Source organism: Triplophysa rosa, linkage group LG12, assembly GCF_024868665.1.
Source record: "Triplophysa rosa linkage group LG12, Trosa_1v2, whole genome shotgun sequence".
NCBI lineage: Eukaryota > Metazoa > Chordata > Actinopteri > Cypriniformes > Nemacheilidae > Triplophysa > Triplophysa rosa.
Window position 1 is genome coordinate 23460264 of NC_079901.1, and position 13070 is coordinate 23473333.

A 13070-nucleotide genomic window follows, 5' to 3' on the forward strand; every position below is an offset into this window, starting at 1 on the left:
AATGTTAAACAAATTAAACATGAACAAAATACAGATAATCAACTGTTACGACTCAGATTGCTAAATATTAGATCTCTCTCTAATAAAGCACTTTTTGTTAACGATATGATAACAGATCATAAAGTAGACATGCTCTGTTTGACAGAAACATGGCTAAAACCAGATGCTTTTATTACTTTAAATGAATCTGTCCCCCAAGATTATTATTATAAACATGAGCCTCGTCTAAAAGTCAGAGGGGGAGGTGTCGCAGCACTTTACAATAACTCTTTTAGCATTTCCCAGAAGTCTAGACCTTAGTGCTGCATTCGACACCATTGACCACAGCACACTCCTACATAGACTCGAAAATTACGTCGGCATTAAGGGAATAGCTTTGAAATGGTTTAAATCTTATTTATCTGACCGTTTTCAATTTGTAGCAATAAACAATGAGGTGTCACGCAAATTGCAAGTCCAGTACGGTGTACCACAGGGCTCAGTCTTAGGGCCTCTGCTCTTCGCATTATACATGCTACCTCTAGGAGATATAACAAAGCGACACGGAGTTAGCTTTTCACTGCTGATGATACTCAACTTTATATTTCCTCGAAGCCTCATGAAACACAGCAGTTCCATCGATTAATGGAATGCATAGTCGATATAAAAAACTGGATGAGTAACAACTTCTTATTACTGAACTCGGACAAAACTGAAGTGTTACTTATTGGACCGAAAACTGCTATAAGTAACAACCAAGAATACTGTTTAACTATTGACGGATGTTGCATAAAACCCTCGTCGTCAGCAAAGAATCTTGGTGTTCTATTCGATAGTAATCTGTCATTTGAGAGCCACGTCGCCAACACCTGTAAAATTGTGTTTTTCCATCTTAAGCATATATCTAAACCATGTCATATGCTGTCACTGTCAGATGCAGAGAAGTTAATTCATGCATTCATGACATCAAGACTAGATTATTGTAATGCACTGTTAGGTGGTTGCCCTGCAGGCTTATTACAAAAACTCCATCTGGTCCAAAACGCGGCAGCTCGAGTTCTTACACGTACAAAAAAGTATGAACATATTAGCCCGGTTCTGTCAACCTTGCACTGGTTACCTATAAAGCATCGCGTTAACTTTAAAATCTTGCTTATTACCTATAAAGCCCTACATGGTTTAGCTCCTCAGTACTTGAATGAACTCCTTTTGTATTACAGTCCTTCACGTGCATTACGCTCTCAGGCGTCCTGTCAGTTGGTAATACCTAGAATTTCAAAATCAAGTGCAGGTGGTAGATCCTTTTCCTATCTAGCGCCTAAACTTTGGAATAGTCTTCCCTGCACTGTCCGGGAGGCAGACACACTCTGTCAGTTTAAATCTAGACTAAAGACGCATCTTTTTAATCTTGCATACACTACTCTTCCATAATATAAATCTTGAGGGTTTAGGCTGCATTAGTTAGATCAACCGGAACCAAAAACACAACTGATGTACTTGTTGCATCAAAGAGTACAGAACAGTACTCTACTCTCAGCCAGTCTTGTCTCATTGTTCCAAGGTTACCACAGTCGAGCAGGATGCAGTTCATGGCCGACCTGATGGTAGAGCGGAGAATGGGAAGCGGCGACCTGACAAGAGCTGAGATGATAGAGCTGGATAAGAAGGACGCGGTCACTGACACGTCTTCACCACAAAATTTCAAATGCTATTAGATTATTAATGATAATCTTAAACTATAATTTACCTTATTAGTAAGTTTATTTATTTTTATTTAGCCTTGTTGTGCAAGCTCTGTGTGAGCTTGTGCAGAGGCACAGCTTTTGCCAGAGGGGAACTGGAATCCCCTTGGTTGGGCCTGGGTTCTCCTGAGGTTTTTTCTCGATTGGAGTTTTGGGTTCCTCGCCACCTTTGCATACTGTTTTTGCACTATTTGCCTGGCCGGGGGGCTGCTCTTAGAATTTTTAAGTTTTACTTAATTAATATTGCATATAGGTATTTATAGTCTGTTATATTTGACCTGTGTTTCTCTCTACTTTATCCTAAATGTGTGCTTTCACTGTGCGTGGCGTGCGTGCGATGTTGTGTGTGGTGTGGTGTGTGTGTGTGTGTGCTGTGTGTGTGCGGGGTCGTGTGTGTGGTGTGTCTGTGGGTGTGGGTGATGTTGTGCTTTGTGTGTGTGCGTGTGTGTGTGTCGTGGTGTGTGTGTGTGTGTGTGTGTGNTGTGTGTGTGTGTGTGTGTGTGTGTGTGTGTGTGTGTGTGTGTGTGTGTGTGTGTGTGTGTGTGTGTGTGTGTGTGTGTGTGTGTGTGGTGCGTGTGTGGTGTGTGCAGTGTGTGCGTGTGTGTGTGTGTGTGTGTGTGCGTGTGCATGTGTGAGCGTCCGTGTGTGTGCCTATGTCTATGTGTGTTAGTACGTGTGCATATTGTGTGTGTGGAGTGTTTTGTATGTGGGTATGTCTGACTTATGTGTTTTCACCTTTTTCTTGTTTTTACAGGTATAACTTTAATTGTTTTGCTTATAGTCAATATGTCTTATGTACAGCTGCTTGTAACAATGAAAATGGTAAAAAGCGCTATATAAATAAAGTTGAGAATATAACAGTTACGTTTTTGCCGTGAGATGGTGTTGGTCTTGGCCTTACCTGCACAGTCCATTTCATGTTTCAGTACTCTAAACTACAGCGAACTCTTAGACTAGCTTCCCCAAACCATGCCAAAAACTGCTGTGCGTGAGGATACCGCTCCAATCCGTTCCCCAGCAGACAGCATCACACTTTCTCCAGAGCCAGCGCGGTGATTTCTCCAGATGTGTCTGTACGCCTGCAGTCAGCATTTGACGGCCATATCAGGTTTAGAGCAACGCACGCAGCATCGCAGCTGAGAGCCGGTCCCGACCGAAGGAATCAATACCTCGGGATTGAATTGCCAGTTCTTGTTTCAGGTACCGCAATTGGATTGGAGCTGCTGGCCCATGTGTGAGAGAACAGATTTGGAGCAGGCCGTGGGGAAATGGATGCGATACGAAAGCAAAATTGAGAGCAGTGCACAAATTCACAAATTCTGCCAAAGTGTGTTGAGCACGGAGAATCCACATGAGAATTATGAGAGGAAGATGAGACCATTATAAAACTGTACTCTGCATTATTGCTTCGGGGTGTCACTGTATACCAGTATTGATATTTTGTTAATACTATATGATAATATTGTAAAGAATTCAGCATCAGTATCTGGTTGATGTTCTGAAACAGTAAATGGTGATTTTATCATAAAAATGGTGGTGCTGATATCATTATTGCAAATTATTTTGGCCACAATAATCGTGAAGTAAAATTATCTTATTGTGACAGCCCTATTTTTGCTTTATAATTATCAGAGATGCATACTTCACCCAAAATTACTACTATTTCTATATTTTGTATCAATTTTAATAAAAACCTTTAATAAACATAAGACACAGAACAGGCAACCCAAACCATATCCATCAGAATATCATGGAAGTTTTTATTTACCTCATAGTACTTCCTTCCCAAAGACCATGGAGACTTCTGTATGAGAGAACGTCTTCAGAACAATCTCTGCAATGATAATTATAATCAATTAATGATAATAATCAATTGCCCGAACAAGTAATCTATGTTTACCACATACTTGACATGTTAATGGCACCCTATTTCCAAACATCAGGCCTGTCCATCACGTAAACACCTCATTATTTCCGTTACTGACATAATAATAACAATAACGCACGCCTTAACGTGTGTTATTTATGCTTTCATAACAATCCATAAACTCCTTCACATTCAGGGCAGTTGTGGCCTAATGGTTAGAGAGTCGGACTCATGACCAGAAGGTTGCCGGTTCGATTCCCAGGGCCGGCGGGTAACAACTGAGGTGCCCTTGAGCAAGGCACCTTACCCCTACTTGCTCCCCGGGCGCTGCAGTGATAGCTGCCCACTGCTCCGGGGGTACGTGTGTTCACTACTCTCTGGATGGGTTAAACGCAGAGGTCACATTTCGTTGCCTTGTACTTGTACATGTGCAATGACAATAAATTGAATCTAAAATCTAAATCTAAATTTTAAAGTCTGATCTTGAACTTCGTCCCCTTAACTGTGTAATGAATCAGATCACATTTACATGACGTCTCTTACCGCTCTTTATGAGTGAAATAAATGCAGCTGATAGATCTTGATAGAAAGAGCTAGATTGAGGGTGAGAGAGAAAGGATCAGGTTTAATAATTATCAGACTCAATGTGCACGATCAGGTGAAGCTGCGGTGGGCAAAAGTCACAGAGAGAGAACTCTACTCTTGAGATCACTGATAATGACAGCAATGATACTTTACAGTAAGGTTGCATTTGTTAATATGAGCATTAGCTTACATGAACAACCCATTCTTTCACAAAATTTATTCAAGGGATACTCCACCCAAAACTAAAAATTCTCATCATTTAGTATCAGTGTTGGGTAAGTTACTCTGAAAAAGTAATCAATTACTAGTTACTAATTACATATTAAATAGTGTAATTAGTTTACTGTACAAATGACTCTCTCCAAAAAGTATTTAATTACTTATTACTAATTACTTTCTATATCCTACATCAACCTTGATTAGTTAAGTGATTGAAGGATAGACATGAAACGGCTCTTTGAATTCATTCAAATAAATAATATTAAACTACGTAAAATACTCTTATTAACTGACCAAAGTATTACAAATGTGAGAATTATACATTAAAGCACAGATTTTAAAGTTAGACTTTGAATTTTGATGTCAATTCCACTATTGAACACACATATTACACACAGTATTTAGTTTAATTACATCAGAAGTAACTGTAATTAATTTACAGATAAATAAGAGTAATCCCTTACTTTACTTTTTCAAGGGAAAAGTAATTAAATTACAGTAGCTAATTACTTAGTAACTAGTTACACCCAACACTGGTTAGTATTCACCCTCAGATTGTTCCAAATGTATACATTTCTTTGTTCTGCTGAACACAAAGGAAGATATTTGGAAGAATGTCAGTAACCAAACAGATCTCAGTTCCCATTAACTGGCATAGAGTAGGGAAAATAAATACTATGGCAGTCAATGGGGGATGAGATCTGTTTGGTCACTTATACTTCTAATGATTTATATGTCCGCTTTGTGTATTTTAGTAAATAGTGTACGAATAGTGAGTCTTCTTGTGTGTATGTGTGAGTGCGGGTGGTATGAGCTCTTCTTGTGTGTGTGTGTGTGTGTGTGTGTGTGTGTGTGTGTGTGTGTGTGTGTGTGTGTGTGTGCGTGCGTGCGTGCATGTGTGTGTCTGTGTTGTAAGCTCTTCTCCTGTGTTTATCTGCTCTCGCTGAGTTCAGTAATAAAGTCTGACAGCTAATTATGTCCTTTACTAGTCTCACAATGAAGGAATACACGCGAGAAGAACTTACATCTCACACACTGTTTCTGCACACGCACACACACACACACGCGCACACACACACACACAGACACACAGACAGCAATCTCTCCAGGAAGTAATCGAAAACTATTTTTCTTCAAATGTTTGTCTAGAGTCATTAATCAAGTGTTTGATTTTTCTCAAACATCGTCTCAAATATTATCTGTCTCTGCTGTTCTAATAAAGCAATAAGCCCCTCAAAGCAGTGTTTTACAGTGCATTTTATACCAGGTAAGGGGCGTTGTTAGTCACACCACAGAACGTTATAAAATGCAATTGTAACCCACTGCTTCTTGGGGATTATTGCTTTTATAAAACGGCCTATCTGTAGCAAGGCCAAGCAACACAGATGCAACAACAGTGGAGCAGTGATAACGAGGATCGTTTTAAAACGCCGTTTTCGTACGACAACGGACTAATTTAAACACCACCTTAGGCTATGTAATGCGGTTAGAAGTTACAAATCGGGTATTTATTAACGGCTTAGAACGCGGCTCAACCAATCAGAATAAAGGACTAGAACTGAAGATTTTATAACATGCAGTAAACATAACAGGGCATATTTAAATGACATTGGTTCTAGATTTAAATAGAGGATTAAATGCAGGCAACAGAATGAACGTTGTTGCTCAGAGGTTTTTCTTTCACAGTTCAAAAAAACATTCCTCAATTGTCCAAAAAGCATTGAGAATTAAAAATAGATCGAACTGAGACAACTGTTGCTGTGAACTTGATTTATAGAGAGGTTTAAATAGCTGTTACATAACTGTCATGACTCTGCCTCATCATGTCATGTCTATTCTTGGTCTTGTGGCAGAGTCATGACAAAGCCTTAGGTTTAGTGTGAGAAAGACATGGCATTGTTTACTATTGACATGCCACGTGCTTTCTCGTGTCTCGTCTTTGGCCCCGCCCCTCTCGTTCCCTGTATAGCTTTCCTGCTGTGTCTCATTACCCACACCTGCCCATTGTTATCTTCCTTTGTTAGCCTCCCTATAAAATGCCCTCGTGTTCATTGTCCTGTGCTCGTTCGTTGTGCTTACCTGTTCGTATAAGTCTCCGTGTTTGCTCGTGTTCCTGCTTCCTTGCCTTGCCTGTGATTGTAAGCTTTGTGTATTACCTTGCCCTGCCTTTGTTACCCTTCCGTGTTTTATAAGACGTTGTGTCATTGTTTACAGTTGGTTTATTTTTTGATCCAGTCTTTTCGTTTTGCCCCCACGTGGGAAGTCTTTTGTTTTTGTTTGTATTCTTAGTTTAGTTCTCCCCATCGAGGGTGTTTTGTTTTGTTAATAAAGTATTTGTGTTAACCCCTTCACCACCTCCTGCCTGCAATTGGGTTCTTTCCCTCAAATCCGTGACACATAACACTGCATCATACAATTTGTTTCATAACCTTAAAATGACCTCGGATTGCTCTCACTTTTACACACGGGAGATTTTCCCATGCAGTCAGCTCTGTCGTTGATCTGATATCAGTGATAATCTATAGATATCATCGGTGTCTGACAGACAGAAGCATCATATCAGTGTCAAAAGATCTGAACACAAAGGATCGATATCATTATCTCACACAGACACATGAGGAATATTAACGCAGCAGTCGTATCTGTCAATGAATGGCGTCGTGCGATCTGTTGTTTGTTTGTGAGCTGTGACTCACATGCAGTGTTGAGAGCGATTTATAGTGACCCACTTCAGCTCGAACCTTCACAAAGAGACTCAGGATATGAAGAGAGGAGGACAGAAATGGCTCGGACAAATAATGTCGTTTTTAATTCATCTATCAGGATTGATTACATTAATAATGATTGATGATTCTGTTTGTTTAGGCTGCAATGCCTCTCTATCACCATCTTTGTTTAACACATACAATTGCAGGTTACTTAACACACTTTTCTTTACCTTTGTGGAAGCCAAATGACATTTCTCATGAAACAGCCAACAGCTCAAACTGGCACCAGCTAAAAGTTAGATTCAATACATTGTTGTTTTGTTTAATACTGTATGTGGATGGGTAAATGTTCCTTGCACAAATGCCACATTCAATTGAAAACCACACCCTGGAAACCCCAAATAACACCCCAGTATCATTGTGTTTAGTTTTACCTTCAGTGCTTCTAGGGTCCAGATGGCAACATGCTGTTTCGCGCTTTCAGATTCAGATATCACAATTCCTCTGGTCCTTAAGAAGTAGAATAAAAAACTACTGTTACATGTTGTATCAAACACAATCAAATTCCAGGTATTTGTAGACACCCAATGAGAGAGAGAGAGAGAGAGAGAGAGAGAGAGAGAGAGAGAGACAACATGTTACAAAAATAAAATAACACATTTTGTTTATTTGCAATAATAACACACACACACACACAAATATATTCAACCAACAACATAAAACTCAGACAAAATATCTAAAGACAAACCAGTGTGCTGAAACACACACGTATATATATCCATCCAACAACAAGTGAGGAGAACCAGAGGAAGGGGGAAACAGATGGACAGTGAAACACACACACACAAATGTTTGGAGCTGACAGAGGATGATCAGACACTCAGAGCACGATCTAATCCGGGGTTGGGGAGGGGGCTTGGCTGACCCCATGGCCACAGGCTGCATCGGAAATGTTGGTGTACTGTGTCCAAGCACGCTCAGAAAAGCCTGCTGTCATGGTAGAGAGAGAGAGAGAGAGAGAGAGAGAGAGAGAGATGGTGATAGCAGAGGAAGGCTGTAAGAGGGGGCGGCCTGCAGTCATGAATCACCCCAACTGATTCGCTCACTGTCCACAGACTGATCCCATCAGGCTTTAGACAGAGTGAGAGAGGCAGAGAACTAAATGACAGATTAAACATGGCCATGATAAAAAAATCCAGTCTTCAATGATTCCTTCAGCCATGCAGATTCAGTAAGGAATGAGTTTTTGATCTCCAGGGTTCTGAGTTGAAAAAATTTGCCATGAAGACCAGGCCCAGATTATACATAAAAAAAGTTTTTCTTTACTTTGATTAGGGCATCTCAAAAATCAGATGTGGTCACTTTAATCTCAATTGTTTCTCATAGACACCAATGGACAGCTATTAAATGGAGAGCAAATGGAAATTTACGCACTAGTCTCTTGCATCTCAGATTACCCTTTTTGGTCACACTTTATTTTAAGGTCCAGTTCTCGGTTTTAGTAAACTATTAACTACGACTTTTGCTTAGTTAACTCTTAATTTGTTGCTTAGTAAGGTAGTTGTTAGGTTTAGGTATTGGGTAGGATTAGGGATGTAGAATATGTGCTTTATAAATGCTTATAAACAGCCAATATGCTAATAATAGGCATGCTAATAAGCAACTAGTTAATAGTGAGAATTAGTCCTTATACTAAAGTGTTACCTTCTTTTTCTATAAGAAATCTCACGAATTTCTCCATTAAAGTTTCCGAAGAAATCTCAGCAATGTCTCAAACTGAGCTCAGATTTGTCAAATCAATATTTTCGAGGATCTCAATATGAACATTATTCATCAACTCCAGATTATTTTACCTCTACAATCCACATTCATTTTACACTTTCAAATTCTTATTGTATTTTAATGATTTGTTTCGATTTTACATTATCTGAGCAATATCTGAGACTATGCTGATAAATAAAACACAAGAACTCCATCAAATTTCCTGAGCCATAAAACCAGCCTCTGAGCAAATAAATGTTTTCTTTGGGTTTGGGGATTTGTGGTTGGGTTTAAACGTGACCGGGTCTTTTGTGATGGGATTCATCCATTTGCTGGCCCCCCAAAATTGCTGGGAAATGCTCCATCATAAACAGGAGCCTGCTGCCAACATTCATGCTGGGAAAAAACATGACACAACCCTGACAGACGGACACAGTCTATTGACGGATATCTGCATAGTGTTGTGACAACATCATGCTGTGAAACAAAACTACAGTCTTTAATGAAACAACTGTGACACATACTAATAATGCTCATCAAGACTTGTCAACTAAAGATCTATCACTTTCAGATATCGTTATTGAGTGTCCTATCACCTTATCTATATAAAAAAACAGCCACTGCATGAATCAAACTCACAAAGAAGATTGCTTTGATGAAAGTGTGAAAAAGTTTAAATGTTATTTAACATATATCAGATTAAGTGAAAACATTTAAAAGAAGTAAAACTCAACAGTTGACATCTTTGCCATTTTTAAATGTATATTGAAATATCTTTGATTTTAGTGTTAGTTGTGTTTGTAATGTAAACTGAAGCAAAGTTATTTTAGTTTACTAAAATTAAAATTTTAAAAACGGTTCTGTCATCCCCATATGTACTATTTGGCTTGTAACACTGTCTCCTCTCCACCAATAAGATGGTGTGTAGTGGGCTTTCTGGCGCAATATGGCTGCATGCCGTCACATCATCCAGTGGGATGCTGCACATTGGTGGTGGTTGAGGAGATTCCCCATTCCATGTAAAGCCCAGAGAAGCACTATATAAATGTAACAAATTATTATTATTATTATTATTTATTGAAATTAAATAAAATGTTAGCCTATAAATTAATGTAAACACTTAAAGTAAACGAAAACTGTACATTTTGCCTCAGAAATAAATTAAAAAGAATATATATAATAAAAAAGAATAATCTTATATAGCAACATACAAAATAAATAAATAAAATGACAAAAGAATATAACAACATTGCTAAAAACTAAAATTAACATAACAACTAAAAATCTAAAAAAAATCTAATTTAAAATATTAATAAAATGATATTAAAACTAAAAACAAAACTATAGTAACTCAGCTTTGAGAAGAATTATGGAGCAAAAGATTATTGAGTCAAGACCCAGGAGAATGACTACTAAAGTAAAAAAACAGAAGATCAACAAAATATTAGAAACTGATAAAACAGAATAAAACATTTTCCTGTGTTTTTTATTTTTTATTAGAATAGACATACACCTGATATAGTAGATATATCGTAGTTTGCTCTTTTGCCAAATGATTTTGTAAAATAATCATAATAATCAAAATAAGTGGATGCTTTTAACCAAGTTTAGTGTTTTCTCCATCTTGTAGCACACACCTCACAGTCATATTCTGATGCTGTTCTCGAAAACTGTAGCAAAAAGCGAATATTCACTTTTTGGGCACTACTGCACATACTTTTCAAGCAAAACATTTCACAAAAATAAGTTCGGCAGCTTTTAACCCTTTATAGGGCACTCATTGAAATACTTAGAAATTCTACATTTCAACCCATGGAGTGTCATTGGAGGTTATTACAAGACTTTTGAACTTTTGTGACTTAAAAGAAAAAAAAAATGTATGTTGAAAATCCAGGTCAATGAAGTTACCATTTATGGTTCCTCGCCGCTCTATGGCCACTGTAATGGTCTAACGGTTCTCGTTAAAAATTGAATTGCACGGTTCTCCACCAACGGTTCGGCACGCGCTTGTACCTCGGCTCATGATGACGCATTTATAATATGGCAATTATAATGTGTAAGACAGACTGACAAAGTTCAGCTAATGTATCGATGGATACACATTTAATACCTACAACAAATCAAATAACGTAGACAAATTTCAATAGGATTGACGTATGCTGTACGGTCATTTATGCTTTCATCACCCGGGTGTTGTGAGCGCGCGAGTGCAGGTGAGACCTGAGCAACACATGTTGCCGTTTAAACTACACTCATTCAAGCCTTGCCAATTTAAACATTTAAGTGCAAGATGATGCAGAAGAAAACGCGCTTGCGCGCTGTGAGAAGACCCGATGCGCGCACAAGGAAAGTCTCAGACATGGCGCAAATATTGAGTTGTCTTTGAAGCGCTTAAACGGACAAATTCGCACACGAAGTAGGTCAACATGCCCCTCTTGTCGAGTATCTTAACAAACATAGTAGGTTCTTAAGTGAGCGGAAAACAACGCATGTGTACAGTATCAGTGTACTGGATGTGTTTCATTCCTCATAAAGCGACAGCAGCATATTTCTGCTGTCTGTTAAAAGTCAAGGAAATCACTCACTGCTTGTGACTCAATAGCTCCTGTAACTTCAGTTATGATTCTTCTTTATTTAATTTGTACATATGCAATGTTATGTTTTATTTGATTACTTTATTCCATTTCTTAAAAGGTACATTTACTGTACAGTATCGTATTTTATTTTCTGCTTTGCTCTGTTGTTTTATTGGTGCTGTTACTTGTAGCTTGATTATTTGTTCTTATTTTTAGTTGTCAGTGGTCCCTTTTCCTTGAACATAGCACAAACCGAACCGAACCGAAACCGTGACACAAACCGAACCGTGCGTAATTTGAACCGTCACACCCCACCATTTAGGTATAATAAAGCTGTTTTAAGTTTAAGCTTCCCACGGCAACATTCAATGCACAAATAAATACTATTTCCCTACATTATAATGCATTATAAGCAGGGATGCACATAAGTGGTGCGCAGGTGCGCATGCGCGACCAAAATTATAAATGCGCTCTGTAAATAAGTTTAGAACGCTCATTTGCGTACTGACATGGTTGAAACCTTTTGATGCACAATCACTGTTTTAGACCGACTGAATGTAATACTGGATAAGATTTCCGTTTGTACTGAATGCTGCCAAATCTACTGATATCTCGTTTGTTCCCGGTGATAAACGGACCTGGGTGTAAATGATGAAAAACGGAGTATTGGTAGCTCCGCCTTTGTTGGGATCTGCTTTCAAGCACGCGGGCGGCACGCGCAGCCTCTGTGAATGTCTGGAACTGCGCTGCACGTCTACCAAAACACCGCTTCTCTTAAACTTTCTGAAAGGACAAGCTGTTTAAACTTGACACTTGCACGCAGCTTGTGTTTCTCTATGTTATACTCGATCCCAGCTCCGCACCGCAAGTCTCCATGTGCGTTCGCAAGTGCACTTCCCAGCAACCTGCCAAAAACCAAAAAGGTTGTCGTTTTAGGTTTCAAAATTGGTGTTGAAAATTAATATTTACTAATGTAAAAAAGAAAAACAAGAAGAAATACATTATCATTGTATTTTAAGTGTACTTTAAAGTAATATAAATATAGTACTATCCCACTTTATTATTTTGTTTATTGTTCATTAAAAAGTAACTACTTTTTACTTTTATTTTTAATAGGAAATATAATTTGTCACACTATGTGCAATGTGAGCACCAAACCGAATCTCCAGGTGCTCTCTTGAGAACCAGATAGAAAAACTTACTAGATGCATCGGGCGTATGTCTAAAAATGGACATTTTGTTACTTACCTGAACGGGGCGGGGCGTATGATTAAATATGATCACACCATGTTTCAGCAACAATGTTAACTCATTTCTTGAAATCCTACAGATCCGTGTTTCACAAAATTCTGGAATTACGCTGAAATTTGAAACGTCCGGGCAACGCCTGATTGGTCAGATGCAATGATTTCACTTATTGTGATGTAGACTGTTCTCCATTGATTGACTGGGTGACGTCCATGTGCTTATACAAGCTCACGGAGATGCATGGAAACGCCGTTGTGATTGGTCGATTAAGTTACCAATTATGGTAACTTGCCCGATAAAGGGTGAAATACGCAAACAATAGATTAACTCTGAACAGATTCTTCACTGTATAGGGCACAACATCCAATTAGACAATTTTGTTGTT